The sequence below is a fragment of the Aulostomus chinensis genome, chromosome 4 (assembly GCF_037954235.1).
Source record: "Aulostomus chinensis isolate RoL2024-O1b breed Wild chromosome 4, RoL_Achi_v1.0, whole genome shotgun sequence".
NCBI lineage: Eukaryota > Metazoa > Chordata > Actinopteri > Syngnathiformes > Aulostomidae > Aulostomus > Aulostomus chinensis.
Genome location: NC_141323.1, coordinates 29,469,358 through 29,492,617, shown reverse-complemented (window position 1 = coordinate 29,492,617; position 23,260 = coordinate 29,469,358). Strand labels below are relative to the sequence as shown.

Sequence of the window (23,260 nt, the reverse complement as noted above, 5' to 3'; positions counted from 1 at the left end):
TGCGATCAAATATTATACAATGATGTTAACTTTACAGAAGGTGATTTGAGCTTAATCTATACAATACAAATCAACAATGTGTGTGTCTCTCTCTCTCTGTCTCTCTCTTTGTTCATCTGTGTCTGTCTCTGTCTCCTTCTCTGTGTCTCCGTCTTTGTGTCCTTTTCTCTGTGTGTCTCTATCTCTGTTTGTCTGTCTCTTAGTGTGTGTGTCTCTCTCTGTCTCTCTCTCTTTGTGTCCGTCTCTCTTTCTCTCTTCGTCTACCTGTCTCTCTCCCTCTGTCTCTCTGTCTATTTGTTTCAGTCTTTCTGGGTGTGTGTTTGAATTCAGCAGTTATTTGTACAGGAACTTTGCTCGTCTCTCTTTCTGGGAGGCAAATTTCTCAATGACCCTGGTGTTGAAACCAGGAATGTTTCGTGTCAGTTTTTTCTCAGTGGAGAGCATAGCCAGAGCGTTGAGCCGATCTTGTGCCATGGTATTTGTAAGAAAAGTTTTTATCCTCTTCAAAGTGGAGAAGCACCTCTCAGATTCTGACGTTGTCATTGGTGTGGTGATGAGGATGTTGAGCAGACTTACAGTTTCAGTGAACGTGTCTTGAAGGTTATTTTCCATCAAAACCTGATAGAGAGCCAGTGCACCACTGCAACTCTGAAACTCTTCGTTCCCGTAGATCAGAGACAGCTCTGTTTGAAGTCTGGCCTTGTCCAATGAGGGATAGGCTTCCACTGTGGTTTTCAGTGCTGAATCTGGGAACTTTCGGCTGTGCTGTGGGAACAGGTCTCCTTGCAGGAGTGTGGCGCTGACAAGATGCTTGGTGAAACTAAATCTCTCCTTGGCATGGCTCACAATGGTGTCACATACCTATGCAATGATATAATTATACAAAATAGGAATTATTGCATCTTCACTTGTCTTCATACATTGACCTGATGAGCTAGCCTATATTATGTAATAAACATACTGTAATGATTCATATCATCATAAAACAATATACATTTAAGTCTGGACCACTGTATCATATGGCCAACATCTTATTTTGATTTTATTTAATAATGTGATTCAAATCACACTAAGAAGCAAGTTCTTACCTCCAGTGCCAAATGGTGCAGTGTGTCTTCTCCCAAGGTTCTGCGTCTCTTTGCGGGTGGCTCCTGAGCAGGTCCCCTGAACTCCTCATCCTCAGCCAGAGTAGGCACATCCTCCCTGACCCAACACATAAGTTTCATGAGTAAGTTCTAAAAACTGGTTAGGGATACATTAACAAAACCAAAGGTGGATGTCATTACTGTCAATTATATTATACAGATAAATCAATGCTTTAAATAAGGTGATATATAAGCATTTAAGTCTACATATACAGAGAAATTGAGGTTAGGCTACAAATTAATTAATTTAGCATACCTGATAGCCTGCATGTGGTCAATGAATGTCTGGGTGACTCCTGCCATGTAGACAGCATCAATGTTTCTCTTCTGCAGCTGGTTGTAAAGGATGTCCACATGTGGCATGATTTTGTGGAACAGGGCCAGTAAAAAACAAAAAGTTTCATCTTCCAGCATTCTCACATAGCCACCAGCTTCTCTCTTTGTCTGGCTATCAAACCCTTCACTGTTCCGGATAGCCTGAAAGCAATTCACCAGATCCTTCTTGTGCTCATAAACTGTGTTAACACGACTGTTGAAGTTCCAACGTGTTGATGATGCACTTGGAAGTCGGTGCGCAAACTTCTCATCAAGCACTGCAGTTCTCTTGCTTGACTTAGAGAAAAGAGAAGCAAATCCCCCCATGTCAGAAAAAAAGTGACTGATCTGAGGGATGTGGGAGGTTGCTTGCTGCAGTATCAGGTTTAACTGATGGGCATAGCAGTGAACATAGTGAGCGTTTGGATAGATGTCTTGTACCTTTCGCTGCACTCCTCCTTTGGCACCCCTCATCACAGCTGCCCCATCACAGGCCTGGGCAATCAGCTTCTTTTCTTGTCCCTCAGAAAGGATGCTGTGCAGCCTCTCCAATAAGGCACTGGCTATTGCATCCGCACAGGTGTTGGGCAGTTTCAAAAATTCAAAGAACCGCTCTTGAATATTGTGGCGGTCGTCAATGAATCTCAGAACTAAGACTAACTGACACTGTGTTGAAACATCAGTAGTTTCATCAGCCTGGATCGCTAAAAAGTCTACCGATTTAACTTCATCCAGGATCTGTTCTCTCAAAACTGCCAGCATACAGTCCAGGAGCTCGTTCTGTACTGTCCTCGAGGTGCCTTTAAAAACGGTTGCATTTTCAAGGTGCTCCCTCAAGTCCCGATCAATGGATGCCATCAAGTCAACTGGACCTCTGAATATTCCAGCGTTGTCAGAGGAATCACTTTCGTCATGTCCCCGCAGAGCCAGTTCAAAAGCACCACAGAATTTAACAGTTAATTATCTTAGATAAGATGTTACGGTTCTTATCTACCTCATCATTGTGCTTCCTTACAGCGATGCGGTGACTGTCATCGAGCTGCGTTGCTATGCTAATCTTCCCAAGAACCGCTAGCTTCACGCAGTTTTCCATGTGAATTTTCGCTCTTTCGTGTTTCTTAATCCGCTCGGAGAGGTGCTTCAGGTCAGTGATTCCTGTCTGTGTCCATGCTGAATCACACCGGTCACTCCTGAAAGGGATGCAGGGGAAGCAAAAAAGTGCGTTGGCTGCTCCACAACCCGTCAGCCACGGCTTGCGCTGAAACCAGCTCCGGCAAAAAGTCCTGTTGTAGGATTTAGCCTTTTCCTTGGACTGCTGCTGGATGTTGATTTCAGGCTTGTCCGGTCCCAGCTCCTTAACGCGGATTTTTTCCGCCATGGTCCTCCTCGCAAAAGGGACATTTAAAAGGGATCTCACCGAATTTGGTGGAAACTGCTGCTCTTGAACTTCGATCGTTGTTGTCGCCATTTTCTCTCTCACTCACTTCTCGCGGTATTTTTTTCGTAGGGCATCGGAAATCTGGGAATCTCACTACGCAAAAAGAATATCGCGGGCTCCTCAGCTAGCTTTAGCAATCCAAACCTTCACGCATTTTACGTTGGCGTAGGGGCGACTTTTCCAGCGCCCCTACGCCGTTAAATTTGGCGATGTTGATTGGCCAATTATTCATTATTTTTCCCTAGCAACCATACAGGATTGGCTAATTAATTGCAGGTCTGGGGCGCTTTGACGAGCGCCCCTAAAGACAAATTATATAGTCTATCAGAGTAAATTCACTATTAATTGAATGAGTCAGTTGGCGTAAATGTTGTTTAAATGACCCATATTGCATGTAGACACACACAATTAAGTAAGGCTGACACTGACGATACAAATTGTAAACATATGCACATATATATGTGTCAATACATGTAGAGATTTTCCTCTCCACAGCTGGTGGGGCGGCGCCCCAGCGCCCCCTATGAGCCAGCCGCTACTGATACTGGCTTTACTGGGAGATCAGGAGGACAAAGCAGATCTTCACCCTCCACCTCAGATGGTTTCTCCTCACAGAGATGAGGGACCAGTTCAAACCAGCTACCTGGAGCTCCCTTAAGCCATTGTCCCCATCAGCTAACATCTGGATCTGGACCTGCACCGGTGCTGACTTGTGTCTTGAGTCCCCAGAGTTTGTTGAACCAGAGAAGATTCAACTGGTGACGGTCGTACAACCAAGCGTGAAGGTGAGCCTGCATTGTCTGATCTGGAGCTAACAGGGGAATTAGCAAGTGCTCTGACTGTTCTAGAGTTGCTGCTGAGTTGAATTTGAATTTATTTGTTGAAATGTTCCAGTTTCTATGAGGTCAGGGAAGATTGGTGTGGATCTAAAGGTCCCTGGTTGGATCCCAGGACATTGTTTTGGCTCATTTGAACATTTTCAAACCCTCGTTGCTCAGATTTTACATGAATTTGATCATGACTTTTGGACAAATGTTCTGTTTATTAATTAAATAATCACTTCAGTTATGAATTAAGTGAGTCACCCAGACTTGGTCAATAATAAAAGTTAGTCTGGTTATTATCCAGTTTCCAGTCAGTTAGGACACACACACACACACACACACACACACACACACACACACACACACACACACACACACACACACACACACACAGCCTGTCTGTGGTATAAAATGGTCTGTCACGTTCTCTCACATTGGAAGATTTCTCTGACTCCATTGTCAATAAAGACATTCTGCATCTGACACCTGAGTCTTGATCCACTGATTCCTCTGATCCACCTCTTTCTGCTCCAACAAGGCTGACATGGATCAGGTGGGTCCATGTCATCCAATCAGTAGGTTTCTCTTCTCAATTCATTTTCTTCATCCCAGTTTAGATTGATTCTTCTCAGCCTCATGAAGGAGCATCTGATCAGGTGTTTGACTGCTTGTTGGTTGTAATTCCATAGATTTTAATCTCAGATGTTATAGAATTAATAAGAACATCTTAAAGACCTTTGTCCAACACTTGAAACTCACCTGTCTGTGGAGGCCCAACTGGCCTTTGGTAGTGAGGTGGTGGATGCATGTGAATGAAATGAGGCTTGTGTTGCTGTGAGGAGCCACTAGAGGGAGACACCTGTCGTTCCTCCCAGCTGACAATGAGGCTTCACAGCTGCGTTTGAAGCTGTCCTTTATTAGTCACAACTGTCTTGAGCTCAGGAGCCAAACTCACCAAAAACATATGCAAGTGGCTTTGGACAAAAGCGTCTGCTCAATGAAATTGTAGGATTGTAGACTTCTATAAATGTAGAATATAATTGTAGAAATGCTCTCTATCACCACCCCCAACGTCTGTGCCAGGGTCTCTGGCCAGTGGTCAATGGGCTCCTATCACCTGCCCAGGATGGATCAAGCTTGCTTGTCTTTGTAATTCTGCACTTATTAGAGACCTGGAAACAAAGGAATGCTGAAAAAGAGAAAATAGGACCTCACACAAATGGGCTTGTGACACAATTTTAAAGAATTGTGTCAATGTGAATCTTTTACAAATTTGTGTGTGAATGTGGTTGTTGTGGCCGAGTGGTGAAGGCGATGGACTAGAAATCCATTGGGGTCTCCCTGCTCAGGTTGGAGTCCTGCCAACAACGTTAAAGTGTTGATGTTCTGGAGGAGACAACATCTGATCTTTTTAGATCCACGAGTCAAAGGTTTTCTTTAAAGGGCTGTAGAAGCTGAGGATGAGGGAGAGACAGAATTTCAAACCATCTTCGTGAGGACATTTTGAAAAATGATGACATTTTGCCACAGTTATTATTGACTTGGAACACTGCAAAAATATCCCTTCTCCAAAAACCCTCCTGTTCAACTTTGTACCCAAGTTGTCTCCTCATCAGGCACCACAGTGTCCAGGATGTTCAGTCAAAAAATCATTAGTGATTTTAAAAATGTCCATCAAACACAAAATAAGGCTTCAAATAGGTAAAATCACCATCTGTAGACTGGACCAATATGCTGATGTGATCCTTTGATTAGTTTAGGATCAGTCAGAGATCAAAGACTGAAGCAGGAGACCAATGCTCAGAACCCAGAGATCAAAGACAGAATTCAGACATCAGAGAAAGAATTCAGACATCAAACACATACCTGATGGAGGCTCCACCCCCCCCCCCCCCACAGTTTCCATGTAAGTCGTAAGTTTTATTTTTAAAGCGCCAAATCACAACAAATGTTATCCTCTTTTTATTCTTTTTATTAAAGATTGAAGCTCCATACAAGACAGTTTGTAGACAAGAACATCACAGCCTGGGAAGCTTTCACTTCTTTTGACAGACAGCTTTGATTTCAGGTTCTACCTCTGTAAAATTGAAAGTAAAGTAAATGAAGCACCTGTGAAGGTAAAACTGATGATGTCATGACTTGTTCAGTCCTCCAACGTTAAAGTCCAACAAGCTTTTGATTGGCTCTGATTCTCTGTGGCAAAATCCAACAAGAGGAAAAAGAAAATCTTGGGGTTGTCTCACTTTTTTTCATAGAAACTCTGCATAGGACAGTGATAGGATGCTTGTTTCCTTGGATGAAAAAGTCTGGTACTCTCATCTTCTTAAACATTTACTTGTTCAATCAGGACAAGAGAATCTGAGCTTGGATGTCATTTTGTAGTAAGAGGTGAATTAAACTTGTAAACATCAGCTGGTGTTCACTCTGATGATGTGTCGATGGTCTGTATTCTGCCTTCTGTAGCACGATGCTGCTGGGAAGAAGCCTGATTATGTCAGAGTTGTGTTCAGTGGCTCCTGCTGGGTCCATTTCTGACAAATAGGCTCCAAAGAGTTCAGCTGTTAAAAAGGTGAGGGTTGCCATCAGCAGACGAGGTGGCCGAGTGGTTAAGGCGATGCACTGCTAATCCATTGTGCTCTGCACTTGTGGGTTTGAATCCCATCCTTGTCCCAAGTGACTCTGGTTTCTACTTCTAGATTATTGAATTACTGTGAGGCTTTTTTTTTTTTTGGAACTTATTTTTTATTTAACATACATACAGCACAGATAGAACATGACAGAGATGCGCAGACAAATATTCCAGACAAGTGTTCAGATACTTATTCCAAGATACACATGAAAAAAAAAAAATAAATAAAAATTTTTTAAAAAATGTTGATGTTTATAATTCCAATACTGTTTTCACTGGTGCCCATCTTTCAGCAAACTGTCCTGTTTTCAGCTGTAACCTTGCTGTGATTTTTTCCATGATGTATACATTTTTTACTCTATTCCTCCATTGTGATATGTTTGGAGGTTCTGGCTTTAGCAAGCAGGCTGTTATTGTCTTTTTAGCGATCAGAATCAAAATCCTCCACAAAGCAATCAGGTTTCTGTCTGTCAGATTCTCAGGTGGTATGCCGAGGATAAACATTGCTGCGTCCAAAGCAAAATTAATGTCCAAAATTTGCCCAATCTCCTTCCGACCATTCTCCCAGAAGTTCAACAGCTGTGGGCAATCCCAGAATATGTGCGTAAAATCTCCTATTAACTGACATCCTCTCCAACACAGTTCAGATGTGTTGCTATATTTTGAAGTCTTAGATGGAGTGTTGAAATATCTCATCTTCACCTTCCAGTCAAACTCCCTCCACATTGGGCTGCTTGTTAATTTGTGTCCTGCTCTGAATGTTTCCTCCCAATTTTCATCTGGTATAATCGTATTTGTTTCTAATTCCCATTTTTCCTTAACATCCAAATTGTTGTCCTTACATTCATGTTGTAGTACTCTATAGATTTTTGATATTAACCCCTTTTTAGTCTCCCCCTCCAAATACGACAACAGCAATTCCTCCAGCTTAGATGGTGTTCTACAAATATTTTCCCACTCTCTGTGCTTCTGAAGGTAGTGTCTTCATTGTAGAAATTTGTAGAAGTCATGGTTCGGTAAGTTAAACTCTTTTTTAAGTTGCTCAAACGACTTCATATACTGTCCATTGAAAACTTGTGCAATATAAATTAACCCCTTACTTCTCCATTTGTTGTACCCTGCATCCATAACAGATGGTAAAAAGTCTGGATTTCCTGCTTTTTTGGTGATTCTACTTATTGAGTTCGATATTTTCAGTTTTTTTCGCACTATTGACCATACTTTTATTGTTACCCTAATCCAGTCATTACGCAGCCCCTCTTTTTTCTGCATCTTCTCTTTCAAAAACGGGAGTACCTCCAAAGGTGTTTTCTGACAGGAATTTTGTTCCATTCCCACCCACATTGTGTCTGTCTCCTTCGTGATCCACGTAATAATCGCTCTAAGTTGTGCTGCCCAATAATAATTTTTTAGACCAGGTAAATTTAACCCTCCCTTCTCTTTTGGGCAAAGAAGGATTTTGTATTTGATTCTAGCTTTTTTATTTTGCCAAACAAATTTAGATATGATTTTGTCTAACATCTTAAAAGTTGAACTAGAGACCATAATTGGCAGTGACTCGAACAGAAACAACAATCTGGGTACAATGTTCATTCTCACTGTTTCGATTCTTCCCACCATCGACAGGGGCAATATCTCCCATCTGGCCAAATCCTTCTTTATTTCTGTAATCAGTTTTCCATAATTTTCTTTAAATAGCTGTGATATAATGGGAGTAATAATGATGCCAAGATATCTAAACCCTGTGGTGGTCCATTTGAAATTGAACTTTCCCTCTAATTCAGTTGGATATTTGCCTGAAAGCATCATTGCTACTGACTTAGATTCATTCGTTAAATAACCTGATGATTCTCCATATTCATTCAGATTGTTCAATAAAGCTGGTATAGTTAAGGAGGGTTCACTTAGATATGTTCATATATCGTCAGCAAATAAAGATATTTTATGCTCCACTCCCCCTTCATCTCTTATTCCCTTAATATCCTTATTTTGTCTTATTGATTCGGCTAATGGTTCAGTACTTAATGCCAACAGCAATGGACTCAGACAATCCCCTTGTCTGACCCCTCTTTTGAGGGGAAAGAAATCTGAACAGCATCCGTTAACTCTAATCCGTGATTTGGGGTTTTTATAAACCGATTTTACCCAATCTATAAATGTTGAATGAAACCCAAAAACTTCTAATGTCCGATATAGGAAGCTCCATTTTACCCGGTCAAATGCCTTTTGTGCATCTAAACTGAGCATCAAAGCGGGCTGTCTGTTGTTTTTAGTACATGATATAAGATTTAATGTTCTCCTAATATTGTTAGCTCCTTGTCTACCAGGGATGAACCCTGTCTGATCTGGTTTGATTAATTTTGTTATATATATCTGTATCCTATGTGCTAAAATATGAGTCAATATCTTCAGATCACTACATAACAAGCTGACAGGCCTGTATCCTTCACATGTGGTTGGGTCCTTTCCTTCTTTATGTATGACTGAGATAATGGCTTCTGACCAAGATGTTGCTGGGTCACCTGATGTCAGGGCATAATTAAATCCTTTGAAAAGGGCTGGTGTAATCTCCTTCGCAAAACACTTATCAAATTCTCCCGAGAGCCCATCCGTGCCAGGGGATTTATTATTTTTAAGTACCTTAATTGTATTAGCTATTTCCTGTACTGAGATTGGCCTAACCATTTCAGATGCCTCCTCTGTTAATAATGACGGTAAGTGCAATCTTTTGAGGAATGCCAGTGTTTTATTTTCTAGTGATTGCGAGTCAGGGTCATCATATAGATTTTTATAATATTCTGCAAAGGCTGCTGCTATCTCCGTTGGCTTTATCATATATTTTTTAGAGTTAGGATGTCTTATTTTATTTATCGTCCTATTTGCCTGGGCTTTTCTAAGTTGAAATGCTAATAATCTGCTGGCTCTATTCCCCATCTCATAATATCTCTGATTCGTAAACCTTAAAGCCCCCTCTGCTTTGTAAGTTAATAGTTCATCGAGCCGTTGTTTGATTTTTTTCAGTTCGATAAGTGTTGAGTTACTTGATGTTCTTTTGTGTTCCAATTCCAACTCTCTGATTTTATTCTCTAACATATTTTGTTGCTTTAATCGGGCCTTTCTCATTCTGGAAGATATCTCTATTATTTTCCCTCTAATAACTGCCTTCCCCCCGTCCCATAAAATTGAAGGTGAAACTTCCCCTTTGTCATTAGTTTGAAAGTATTCCTTTAAATTTTGTTTTCGTTCCTTTACCACACTCTCATCTGATAACAGAGATACATTAAGTCTCCAGTATTTGAAAAAAGATTCATTACCCATATCTACCGTTAGCGTAATAGGAGCATGATCACTTATAGTGATGGTGTCTGTGCCACAGTCCAGCACTTTATGCATATGTTGTTGTGAAACGCAGAAAAAATCTATCCTTGAATAACTCCCGTGTGGGTTTGAGTAAAAAGTCAAATCCTTCCCTCTAGGGTTATTTCTTCTCCATGGATCAGTAAGACCTCGCTCTCTTATGACATTATTTAGTACCTTCGATTTTTTTACACTTGGTCCCTGTTCTGGAGGCAATCTATCCAGCTTACCATTCTGCACTGTGTTAAAATCACCCCCAATCACTATCATCCCTTTCCCATTGTTGGCAATTACGTTGGCTATATTTTTAAAGAATGCCGCATTTTCCTCATTTGGGGCATAAACATTTAGTATGGATATTGTCATATCGCTTATGGAACCAACCATCATTATATATCTTCCCAGATGATCTTTTATCACTTTCTCTGTATGAAATTGCAGGGATTTATTTATTAATATGGCTACTCCCCTTCTTTTTCCAAAAGAAGCATGAAATACTTGGTTTACCCATTCCCTTTTCAGTTTGTTACATTCGTTGTCATCCAGATGTGTTTCTTGTATCAAAGCTATTGAACATTGCATTTTTTTCAATTGACTCAGTATTTTCTTTCTCTTTATGGGGTGATTCAACCCATGGACATTATATGACACAAGGTTTAGCCTACTCATATTTGTTTAAGTGGAAACCCAGTAACTTTACATCTCTTATTAACTAATATAACTGTGCAAAAAGTAGCACAGCGAAAAAGACAAGTCTGCATCTCCTCAAGAACGAATACACAATAACAAGAAAAACAAGAAAAACAAGACTCCCAACTGTCCCCTGACCAGAGAGTTGTGATGAAGGCCCTCTGGTGGTTCGCACTATGTGCACTTGCAACTTCTCGGATGTTGTGTAAAGTTGCCATTTGCTCCACAAAAGCAGTGATTTTGCTCCAAAATAGAACCAAAACAATATTTTGTCTGTTTTTTGTTTTTTTTGTTTTTTATAAGTAGTAAATTACCTCTTAACCAGCTCCATTTGTCTTCGTGTATGTCCTTTTTAACAGACACTTTTATTGATCATGTATATTTCAGGGCATCCTCTTCGTATGAAATACTTCACTTGATAAGGGCCCGTAGATCCGTCTCTGTGATGTTTGGCTGCTGTCTTCTCCCCCTCTGTCCCGTCATTATGGTCCAGCTGCCTTGCGCCATCACTCTCTGTAGTCTCTCGGTCTCGTCCTCCTCCTCCACCTGAATCCCCATATTCCTCAGCATGGGTGCAGCATCCATTAATGTGGCAAACGTCTTTGTCCCGTCTTCCAGAAAGACTTTCAGCTGTGCAGGATATGGAGATTGTGCCTTCACGTTCTTCTCCTTCAGTTTCTTTATGACTTCCCTTACTTGTTTCCTCTTTTTTTGTACTTCATTTGTGTAATCCTGGTTAAAGTAGACGTTACGTCCCTCATACGTGAGCTTTTTCTTCCATGCTTCTTGAATCACCCGTTCTTTCACCCTGTAGTTGAGGAAGCGAACAATTATTGCTCGCGGGGGGGCCGTGTTTTCTCTCGGCTTCGTAGTCAGTGATCGGTGCGCTCTCTTGAAATGAACCGCCATTTTATCAGGGAAGTTCATTGAGGACTGAATAAAATGAGTCACAAATCCTATGGTGTCGTTTTTCTCAGCGCCCTCTGGGATTCCGTGTATTCTTATGTTGTTTCTTCTTGATCTTGATTCCAAGTCCTCGCATTTCGCGGACAGCCTTGCCTCGTGTTGAAGTAGAAAAGTGACCATTCTTTCCAGCCTCGCCGTCCGGCCTTCCGTGTCGTTAATCCTCTCTTCCATCTCATCTGACCGCTGCTCCAACTGAGCCATTTTCTCCCCCATTTCAGCTATTTTAGCTTCTAGTCTTGCTAAGGCTCCTTTGTTTTCCGTCACCGCGTCTGCATGTTCTTGGCGTAGTTTACGGAGCTCCGCTAATATCATCGATACCTCGTCTCCGGACATCGCCATCCCCGGTGCGGCGCTCCGCGCTCTGCCGGCGCCTGTATCATTCGCATTTTCTTTCTTAGCTGACTTCCCTTTTTTGTCCATTTTATTTCTCTTATCTTTAGTCTCTGATTATCCGCGTCCTCGACCCCTTTCTGCTGCTAATATCACGTTAAAGAGCTATTTTTACATAAGTTTTCTCTCGGAGCAATTCTCCCTCGTGTCTTCTACATCATGGCGTCACCGGAAGTCCCTTCACATGATTTTCATTCAGAAACAATAGAATTGTCAAAAACCACAACAGTTTTCAGCTTGCTGGTAAACAACACACACACACACACACACACACACACACACACACACACACACACACACACACACACACACAAATAGTTTGTGTTTGTGAGAAGATAAAAAAAAATCTACTGTGCTTTGATGAAGAGAAATTGTTGAATATCAGTCCTCTACTCATGTGTGTGGGAGTGTAGTTGTTGTGGCGGAGTGGTTAAGGCGATGGACTAGAAATCCATTGGGGTCTCCCCGCGCAGGTTGGAGTCCTGCCAACAACGTTAAACTGCTGTTCCAGAGGAGACAACATCTGCTCCTACTGTAGGTCCATGTGTCAAAGGTTTTCTTTCAAGGGCTGAAGCAGCTGATGATGAGGGAGAGAGAGAGGATTGGTAGCATGTTGTCTTGTCTCAACCATTCTGGTGTTGACCAAAATCTTTGTTGATACTCCAGTGGTGGTGAAGGTGAAGGAAATGTTCCAAGTGGGACGGTTCCATGTTCAACCAGTTTCATCTGGAACTGAGGTGGAGCTTAGGGTTACGTAGGAATTGGTTTGGTTTAGTCCCTGGGAATGTCAGTTGGTGTGTGTGTGTGTGTGTGTGTGTGTGTGTGTGTGTGTGTGTGTGTGTGTGTGTGTGTGTGTGTTTACATGCAGACTTTCCCTTGTGACAGCTGATTTGGTTTGGAATCCATCTTAGTCAGGACATTTTGAGAAATTCTATCATGTCGTTGTAGTTATTTTGATTTACAACACTGGAAAAAAAATCCCCTCCCCTCCAAAAACCCTCCTCTTCAACTTTGTTCCCAAGTTCTACAATTCTACAATTCTACAATTTCATTTAGCAGACGCTTTTGTCCAAAGCGACGTACAACACAAGCAAGAATTTAGACTTAATTAAGGAAAAGTCCATAGGAAGCGCAAACGTGCTTCAGTTGTGATTTGGTCACAGCTACCGCCATCTAGTGGCAGAAGAAGTGTCGCCCCCCCCTCCCTTTTTTTTTTTCTTTTTTTTTGACAGACATACAACATCACACAACACAGTTAGTGCTACATAATCACTAAGTGCTGGGTCTTGGACCCTCTGACTTATTCTACCCCACAGCACAAAGAGGAGAAGAGTCAGGTCAAGTGCCTCGGTGCTCTCTGAACAATTGAGTCTTCAATTGTCTCTTAAAAGTAGAAAGGGACTCAGCAGAACGCACAGAGTTGGGTAGTTTGTTCCACCATTTGGGAACAACAGAAGAGAAGAGTCTGGCTAGAGATTTGGAGCAGCGCTGGGCTGGAAGCACCAGGCGTGCTGCTGCATTCTGGATCATCTGCAGAGGCTTGAATGAGCATGCAGGGAGGCCTGCCAGAAGAGAGTTGCAAGTTGTCTCCTCATCAGGCACCACAGGATCCAGTAGGTTCAGTTAAAACAAGTCATTAGAGATTTAAAAAAATGTCCATCAAACACAAAATAAGGCTTCAAATAGGTTTCCAATTTTATTTCATGTTGACACATTTTGTCCATTTAACATCAGGACTGCTCCCAGATCGTCTCCATGACCTCATCCCAGCACCAAAGACTTTGCTGTGACACAACAGCAGACAGCAACAAGGACTGCTGCAGTGCACTTGGTAATTGGATGCACTGAAGTCATCCATTCATGTCAGTGATGTCACTTGGCAGGACTGTCATTGCCGTCACTTTCTAGAAAAGAATCCAGACTCCACACGTGGCTCCCATGATAACTGATGGACCTCTGGTTGGAGGCTGGACGATGATGTTTGGTCTGGGGGGGTTAAGATGGTGGGGGCTGTTTCAGTTCTAGTGCTGAAGGCTTTCGCCATGACAGTCAGACTCTCAGCTGTCCCTCATGTTCCCTCAAATGTGCCGTGTGGACCTCACACTCTGAAATTAGCCTGAAAACTCTTCATGAAAAGCAGGAGACTCAGAGTCTCTGTGGCTCAATCGGTCAGCGCGCTTAGTTAGTCTTGGTTTTCAGAAATCACACAGCATACAAATAATAGCAGGTTGAAACACATTTATTTAAAAGAATTTAACATGGTCACACACACACACACACACACACACACACACACACACACACACACAGAGCCTCTCTTTGGTATAAAATGGTCTGTCACGTTCTCTCACGTTGCACAACAACAAAACAAACAAAGACGGCCATGTCCAGTGTGGTCCTGGATATGACGACTGGACTGCAGGGTCCCAGTATCACTGTGACAATTCTTTTACCAGCTATGACCTTGGACAAGAACTTCTCAGGAGGAAACTTATCATGGTGGCACAGTGAAGAAAACTAGACCTGAGCTGCCTGCTGAAATCTTGCAGGTGAAGGACAGAGCTCCACCTCTTTGACAGACACCACCACTGTTGGCTCATGTTGTCAGTTTTTGACACACACGCATCTAAACACACACACACACACACGCATCTAAACACACACACACACACACACACACATGCATGTTCTTGCACACAGAGACTTTTCCTCTGTTTTTGTTTTTTACTGGTTTTGAACCAGTAGTTGTTTTCTGTTGGTTTCATTTGCTTGACTGGTTGTTGTTTGTTTGACCTTGCAAATCCATATTTTGGGTTCTGGCTTGTTCTGCTTTTCATTTTGTGTTTGTATCATGTGAAAGTGGCATAATTAAGACAAAAGACACTGTTAGAACAGAAAGATCCAGAAAACCCACCAACCAGAGGTTTGTCTGGTACAGATGTGGAATTATTGGCTCTCACAATGTTGAGGCAACTGGGAAGAAGACAAACAAAAAAGGCTTGTGTGATTCAGACATTCATCAAAAATGGTCCTGTAGAACTGTTCAATGTGTCATGACTTCAGAAGCTCAAATCCTCTCTCAGGTCTAGTGAGAGTGGAAGAGATTATAAAATGAGAGAAGCAGGGCCCTCACTCAGAGCTGAAATAGCTCAGTTGGGAGAGCGTTAGACCGAAGATCTAAAGGTCCCTGGTCCGATCCCAGGTTTCAGCAGAGGAACAGCATTGACTTTACTTTCCAGTGGAGGAACTGCAGACATGAAGGAAACGAACATCTTGTCCTGTGCATTCTTATGACATTCAAGACATTTTTGGAGCCTCTTGTTGGATTTTGCCACAGAGAATCAGTGCCAATCAAAAGCATGGTGGACTTTAACATGGAGTATTGAACAAGTCAAGAAAGCATCAGTTTGACCTTCACAGGTGTTTCTTTTCCTGTCTAAATTCTGTAGAAAGAGCCTGAGTAGCTCAGACGGTAGAGCATCAGACTTTTAATCAGAGGGTCCAGGGTTCAAGTCCCTGTTCAGGTGCTGTGGATGTTCCAGTGTTTGACAACATGGTACTGGATGAAGTTTAGTGTTGAACAAACTGTCATCATCAAAAGCAGAAGTGTTCTTGTCTTGCCACTGTGAGACTGTTGCTAGAAAAGTGACCAATAATAATTTCATGTGGCATGCAATTAACAAAACACCCACATTAATGGTTGCAGGGGGGCTGGAGCCTATCCCAGCATTTATGGGCGAGAGGCAGGGTTCACCTGTGAGCTCTGTCAGGTATGAAGGAACCTGACTGTTGAGGACGTCAAACCTGCAAAGACACAAACACACCCACCAACAGGACCCTGCACACACAACGCTGCATAGGACCCAGGCCTGGGGCCGTCACCAGTGTTCCCATAGAAACCACCAGCGTAGTCCAACATTGGGAACATGAACTGTGTTATAATACTTTTCCAGACGTCTTATGGAAAAAGTCAACAGAACGACAAAAGTCATTTTAGCCCACCAGATATTTGCTTGGACACTGAGTTCATGTGAAATTTAAATGACAGCTGAGAATCACGCCAGAGGCCTGGATATTCAAAGTCTTCAACTTTTGCTTTTGTTGTTCCATCAAGAAAGCCAATGAGCCAGTTAGTTGACAACCAAGAATCAGGTCAAACGGAAAACAACATACGATATGAGGTTTTTCTTGTTTCTTGATGGGCAGCCAAGAATATTTTCAGCATTGGATCATTAAAGTCTGTTTCATTTCTGATGTCGTGTTCTAAAATAATTGCTCACCTAAGAGGATTCTAAAAAGTCAGACTTTCTCAGTGATATTCTCTTCTCAGGCTTTCAAATCTTTTAAATTTCCATTTTCCACAAGTGAGTAGAAAGTTGTTACTCTCTTTGAATCCAGGATTTAAATCTAGGGTTCATTTCATGAGGCTTGAACCCAGGATTAAAAGCACATCATTAAATGACTTGTAGTGATATTCTCCTGTTAACATTCCAGATTATTCATTGAGATTTGGACTTTACGGAAACGTTTTTCCAGATTTTGATGGGCCAGTACAGCAGGAACTGGGGCTCATTCATGTCGTGGTTTAAATTTGAGCCTGGGTTTCTTCCCCTGCAAGATAAATCTGGAAAGCATTTTGTTCAATTCAGAAACGGTTTTGAAGGCAATTTCTCCAGTTGGTCCTGGAACTAGAAAGAGATTTTTTGGTAGGACATTTATTTTTACTCTATCAATCCTGTGACTCAGACTCAGAAAGGAAATGGAGTTCCATCTTCTGTCTCTCTTATTTTGATATCCCATTTGTGTCCTGTTCTTCCTGTTTTAGTTTGATGTCGAACCTCCCCTCTCATTTTCAGGTTACTTCACTTGCCCTTGTCTTCTGTTTGCCTGAGTCTCTCGGTGCATCCGAATAGACGTCAGGACTCTGAGAGGGAACGACCTCAGCAGAGACTCCTCTATTTAGAGGAAAGGAGAGCTGAGAGAACACTTTTTTGACATCATTCAACATCCTCAGGGACGATCGTTTACAAAGTTCGATTCAATATAGGACACATAAAATCACACCACATGAAGCAGGCTAATGAATAATAAATCAAATATAAAAATGCTTTATTTTAAGATATAAAATATCTTGTGAATATCTGGAGCTTAATTCCAGCAGCAGACCTCCTCAGGTGATGGAATTTATATTTGACATGTTTACCATTAAATGAGACACATTTGCAGTCCATTGAAATCTACTTGTGTTCATGGTGAGTTGATTTCAAAACATGAGCTGACAGAATCTACGTTTAGGAAGGAACCACCATATCCAGGGGTCTGGACCTTTTTGTAGTCAGAGCCATCAAAGTAGCAGACTAAGCTAGCAGATATTAGCATTGAGAAGAAACTGATACCTGGAGCCTACTTTTGGGTCTGGTCAAGTGATAACAAAATAATATGACATCATTGTCAGACTGACGCCTGCTCAACACTGACCAAACACCGCCCTATTGCATTGTGGGAAAATTCTGCTTGGTTTGTGTCCATCAATACACACAAGAAATTTGTCTCATGCTGCCGTGACCCGGAGTCGAACCGGGGTTGCTGCGGCCACAACACAGAGTACTAACCACTATACGATCACGGCCTCCTCAACATCAGATTGAGCTTCCATGTCTTTGTCTCAGATGAGATCAAAGAAAGAATTCTAAAATCAAACACAAAACTCTGAGATCAAAGGTTGAAGTTCCCCAAGGTTCAATTTTAGCTCAGACCCTCTTCAAGGTGGAACCAGCAGAGGAGCTCAGTAGAGACAACTGGACAGCAGCAGGACAGAACAGAGGCTCTCCACAATGGCAGGAGACAGGAAACAGGTTTGGACCATCTGGGCTTCTGTCTACTTTGATGGTTTTTAAAACATTGAAGGAAATTGTAAAAATCAACATTGTGTTTAAATCATGATTTCTAGTTGAGTGCGTTTGCTCATCTGTTCCAGAAGCTTCTTCTAGAGTTGACGCTGGATGAGTGGAGGGACCTTTTTGATCATCAGGACTGGTTTTTGATGGCCTGATGGTGCATCGGGGTCATCATGGTCCTCCACCATCTGCAGGGGTTCCAGGACTGTTGTGGTGTTTGTGGGAACTGCAGGGAGAAGCTGAGAACTGGAGAGGAAGTCCTGGACACCAGCAGACCTCTCAACACCTGCAGCATTTTTTCAGCTCCACCAAACCCAACATTCACTGCCTCCTCATCATCTGGGCATCAAAAGCAGCTCAGACCTGCTGCAGCTCAGCAGACCTCAGCCATTTTTAGGATGTCTCAATGATTCTCCTTCACATGATTTTCATTCAGAAACAATAGAATTGTCAAATATCACAACAGTTTTCAGCTTGCTGGTCAACAGTATTTCAACTTCCATTCCACTGTGTAATGGCAGTGACTGATGTGTACTATATGCAGTACTAATCAAGTACAGCCCTGACTGATACTTTATCTCCAATGCTAGGAAGGATAAGAATGTTGAAATGGACCAAGCAGGAATAGAATCTCAAGTCATGTCTACTTTACTGAGCAGCACTCAGTTAATTTCAGGAAACACAAGACATTTTGACCACATGTCAATGAAGTAGTCAGCAAAATAAATATGACACTAAACAGTAGTTGAGGGAGAGCAGAGCTGGAAATAAGACATTACTGGGAGGGGAATAAATCTGAAACATGCAGAACCAGAACACAGCCACAGCTTTCTGTCATTTTCTGTCTCAAATACTTCACAAGTTTCAACTTGGTCCAAAACCTGCTCACCTCTCTGGGTGTCAAGTGTGTCTGCACCGTCTGACCAAACTGCATCAATTGTATGAGTCTTATTTCCTGCAGATCAACTCTGGGCAGTGTTGATTGCAAGAAGAAAAAAAAGTGGAAAAAATAATGGAGTCTTTGCCAGAAGTTCCTTCTGGCTCAGGCCCTAAAAAGTGCTGTCAAGTAATGTTAGAAACAAGCTCTTTTGTTCTCCTGCTGTCACTGTCAAGTGCCAGCTTAACATGTGAGAGGTAGCAGGATCCATGCATGTGTTCATGTTTACAGCAGACAAGGAGGAAACCTTGGAGGATTTCAGTGACTTTTAGCAGTGGTTCACACTTCAGGTGTGAAAGCTTCTCAGTATAAAGTTTTAAGTGCGCAAGCCAGGAGTTGAACCTAGAATCTTCTGACAGTAGTCAGTCATGCTATCCATTGCACCACCAGCCCTGTGAAAACCTCTTCATGTTCATGTGTACTTGATTTTAAAGGAAATCCAAACGATCTGGTGGCATTTTCAGGGGACACAATGGTGCAGTGGTCAGCACTGTGGCCTCACAGCAAGAAGGTTCCAGATTCGAGCCCCAGCTGTGTGGAGTCTGCATGTTCTCCCTGTGTCTGTGTGGGTTCTCTCTGGTACTCCAGCTTCCTCCCACAGTCCAAAGACATCAAGAGGGGACGAGGCTGATTGATCCTCTAAATTGACTGTAGGTGTGGCTGTGAGTGTGAATGGTTGTCTGTCTCTATGTGTTGGCCCTGTGACGGACTGGTGACACATCCAGGATGAACCCCGCCTCTTGTCCAAAGGCTGCTTGGATAGGCTCCACCCCCACACACAAACCTTGACATATAATCAGTGGAGAAAAGGAAATTAATCTACACTCATGACTTCATCTGTTTTGAGAACTGAACTGGATATAAACTCTGAGAATTCAGAGTAAGGACCAGGAGGATGGGACACAATAATAGACAGGAGTAAATGTGGAGTCTGGGTTCTTTTCTAGAATGTGATGGCAATGACAGTCCTGCCAAGTGACATCACTGACATGAATGGATGACTTCAGTCACATGACTGGATGACTTCAGTCACATGACTGGATGACTTCAGTCACCTGACTGGATGACAGTGTAGATGCCAATGTAGAGGTTGGGGAAATAGTCTCTGAGAATCCAGCTTGAACCAACGCCCTCCTTGTTCTTCAAAAACCCAAACAGCGACCATCAGTCTCCCTTCAATCCTGTACTTGGGTTCAATGTTGCTGTTCCATTTAGCAGCAGTAGGTGTCGCTGTGATACCAGGTTCAGTTCAAGAGTCCCAACTCCAGCTCATGTTGGTGACCTCAGTGGCAGGGTAAAATGGCGCTTCAGTGGATCATGTGGATCAACTCATGTCTGTCCTCACTGCTCCACAGGTCTGTCAAATGTTCTGTAAAATAGTTTGAGCACAGCAGAGATGCTAGATTAGGAGTTGATGGGAGTTGTTGCAGATACCAGTGTCCAAAGTCCAGCTTGAACCCAGTTTGTGCCACTTATTTGTCAAGCTAGCAGAGATTCTTTTCACTGCCAAGCTAAAGTGACTTCTGTCAAAAAAGGTAAACATACAAAAGGATATTTCTACTGTCAGTTCAAGATTTTTATCAAACTCCTTTTTCATAGCTTCAACCTTCCTCTTGTGTTAGCTTTCTGTTCCCATCTCTTATGTGAACAGGTCAGTTTTGACCCACGTCTTCAATCAGCTGTCAAATAAACTAAAAACAATTTTCTATCATCCAAGTTGTTTCCCATCTCTTGGTTTCCTTGTTAGGCTTCCTTATCCATGGAAATATTGATTTGAATATTTTGTTGTGGGCCTCTGGACCTTTTTTAGTATGATTTATGTATGACACATACAGGAGGACAGAGAGGAGGAGAGAGAAGCCCAGTGCACCATGGGAGATCCCCCAGCAGCCTAAGCCTATAGCAGCATATCTAAGGGCCAGCCTAAGCAGCCTAACTATAAGCCTGATCAAAAAGGAAGGTCTTAAGTCTGCTCTTAAAGGTCGAGAGGGTGTCTGCATCCTGGACCGAAACTGGGAGACGGTTCCACAGGAGGGGAGCCTGATAGCTGAAGGCTCTGGCTCCCAGTGTACTTTTAGAACTCTAGGAACCACCAGTAACCCTGCATCCTGGGAGCGAAGGGTTCTAGCTGAATAATAGGGGACTAGGAGCTCTGTCAGGTATGAAGGAGCCTGACTGTTGAGGACTTTGTATGTTAGAAGGAGAATTTTGAATTCTCAAAGGCAAGGCAAAAGGCAGACAAAGGCATGGACTAGTTTTTCTGCATCTTTTTGAGACAGGATGTGTCTGATCTCAGCAATGTTTCACAAATGAAAGAAAGCAGTCCTAGAAATTTACTTAATGTGGGCATTAAAGGACAGATCCTCATCAAAGAGAACTCCAAGGTTCCTTCGGGTCGTGCTGGGGGCCAAGGTGATACCTTCCAGGGTACCGATCTCAGTAGATAAACTTGTAAAGTGTCATGTGATAACTTCTGTTGTGATTTGGCATTTATAAATAAAATTGACTTGACTTGACTTGACTTTGAAGTTAGAATTAAATTTAAAGTAGAAAAATCTTCCCTCTTCAATCGTGTCACTAAGTGTTGTAAACTGTTTCAAACAAATTCTACTGTTCAACAGTTCAAGTGTTTCTGATGAAGCTGAATGTGCTCTCTTATACTTTCCTCAATTGTGTTTCTTTCATGTCCTCCTGAGATCAAAGACAGAATTCTAGGTACTGTCAAAGTCCTGATGACATCATCAGGAATTCTGACTTTGATCTGGAGACTCTTGCTTTAACCTGAATTTGATCTGACTAATGTTTTAGTTTAGGTTGCATGATACCGACCACCTCATTTCTCCTGATGGACTGGTGACCTGTCCAGGGTGAACCCTGCCTCTTGTCCAATGTCACCTGGGATCGCCCCCCCCCCCCCCGTGACCCTTAAAGGATAAGAATAGAAAGTGGATGGAGGGATGGACTTCACACTGAAATCAGCTGATCTGATCCACATTCTAATTGAAAAAGTAGTGTATATAATCATGTATATAAAATTTGTAGTATCTTTCCAAAGCCTCACTTGCCTCCCCTGACCGCACGTCACTGACACACACACACACACACACACACACACACACACACACACACACACACACAGCTGAGACATGCAGCAGCTCACAGTAACTGCCTCCGTCACACAGCAGATAGACTCCTTTCTATCATAAGATAAGAAGTAGAAAATGGATGGAAGTGATGGTTGAACTGATGAACAGGTGATTTGTCCAAAAGTCAACATCAGATTCATTTCCAATCTGTGGAAGCAGTTTCATCTTGAGGTTCCAGGTAAGAACAGCCAGCTGTGGGCTGACACAAATCTTTTCAGGAGCACTTCTATGCACCAGACCTACCAGGTTGAATTGTGTCTGTATTCTGAGGGCAGCAGGAGGACGGAGGAGTGAGGACACACACATTTGGGAACTGAGAGTAGCTGTGTGTGTGATTTCCCCTTCAAAGATAAAACCAGCTCCTTCATGCTGGCTTTGAAGGCTTACAGTCACACTGACTCTGGTGGTCTCAGTTGAGCTACAGAGGGTCCACCAAGACCACCAGACACCTCAGCTTCCCAAAGACAGTCCACCCCCAGGATCTTGCCCCCTCTCTGCTCCAACTCAGCCCTCCATTCATAACGTGACTTTGTCTCAGTCTCTTCACAATGCCAGTCACTGAAACACTGACGATGTGATGGGGGCTTCCTGTCTTTCTTGCATTTTCTTCAAAGGATCCCGTGTATCTTCTTTCTCTCTGTCTGTACTGAAGTGTGGTATCAGGCCCAGCTTGAATGGGTGACTGTGTCTGAGTGGCTCAGCTCAACTGAGACCACAGTCATTGTGTATCATCTCTGTTGTTGGAGAGCTCTGTGTGGTCCCTGATGGTCTAGTGGGTAGGATTTGGCGCTTTCACCGCCGCGGCCCGGGTTTGATTCCCGGTCAGGGAATGAGTTATTTAGAGGTTGAAAGTGGATACAGGAAAGGTGGTCCACATTATGGTGGAGGTGATGAACTGTGAATCCATCGTTGGCTCCACTCTCACCCCCATTGCCAGTGTTCTTGGTTCACTCTGCCATGGCCCCAAGTTGAAGGGGAACTGTCACATTCAGATTCAACCCTTTGTTAGACACAATTAAGTCACTGACTCCTGCAAGGACAAACTCTGTAATCCTCCTTAGTAGCTTTGGTTCCTTCTCAGCACAGAAAGTGTGTTCACTGATGTAGGAACAGAAAAACTTAGAGCTCCAGTCCTTCGTTCCTTCCTCCACTGAGCAGAACAAACACAGAACAGTGAGGCAAGGCAAGGCAAGGCAAGTTTGTTTGTACAGCACATTTCAGCAACAGGACAATTCAACGTGCTTTACATAAAACAAACATAAAAAGACATTCAACATAATTAGAGAAAGTAAAGACAGAGAAAGACATTCAACACAATTAGAAGAGTTACATTGCAGCTTAAGTAAAGTTAGAGATAGAAGCTAAACAGGCAGATAGAAGTTACAGTGCAGTGTGAGATACTGATCAGAGGCCTCAAGTTTGATTTAATAATAGGCCACGGTAAACATATGGGTTTTTAGCTGTGATTGAAAAGAACTGAGAGTTTCAGCAGACCTACAGTTTTCTGGGAGTTTGTTCCAGATATG

General features: G+C 42.5%; 3 non-coding genes across 3 annotated transcripts; 2 read left to right on the top strand and 1 right to left on the bottom strand.

The window, feature by feature from the left end:
* The first annotated feature begins 14,892 nt into the window (after positions 1 to 14,892).
* On the top strand, positions 14,893 to 14,965 carry trnaf-gaa (transfer RNA phenylalanine (anticodon GAA)). Its single transcript has one exon. It is a non-coding gene; the product is annotated as a tRNA-Phe (tRNA).
* A 2,346-nt stretch (positions 14,966 to 17,311) lies between these two features.
* On the bottom strand, positions 17,312 to 17,383 carry trnah-gug (transfer RNA histidin (anticodon GUG)). The gene has a single exon. It is a non-coding gene; the product is annotated as a tRNA-His (tRNA).
* A 5,109-nt stretch (positions 17,384 to 22,492) lies between these two features.
* Positions 22,493 to 22,564, top strand: trnae-uuc (transfer RNA glutamic acid (anticodon UUC)). Its single transcript has one exon. It is a non-coding gene; the product is annotated as a tRNA-Glu (tRNA).
* The last annotated feature ends 696 nt before the right edge of the window (positions 22,565 to 23,260 follow it).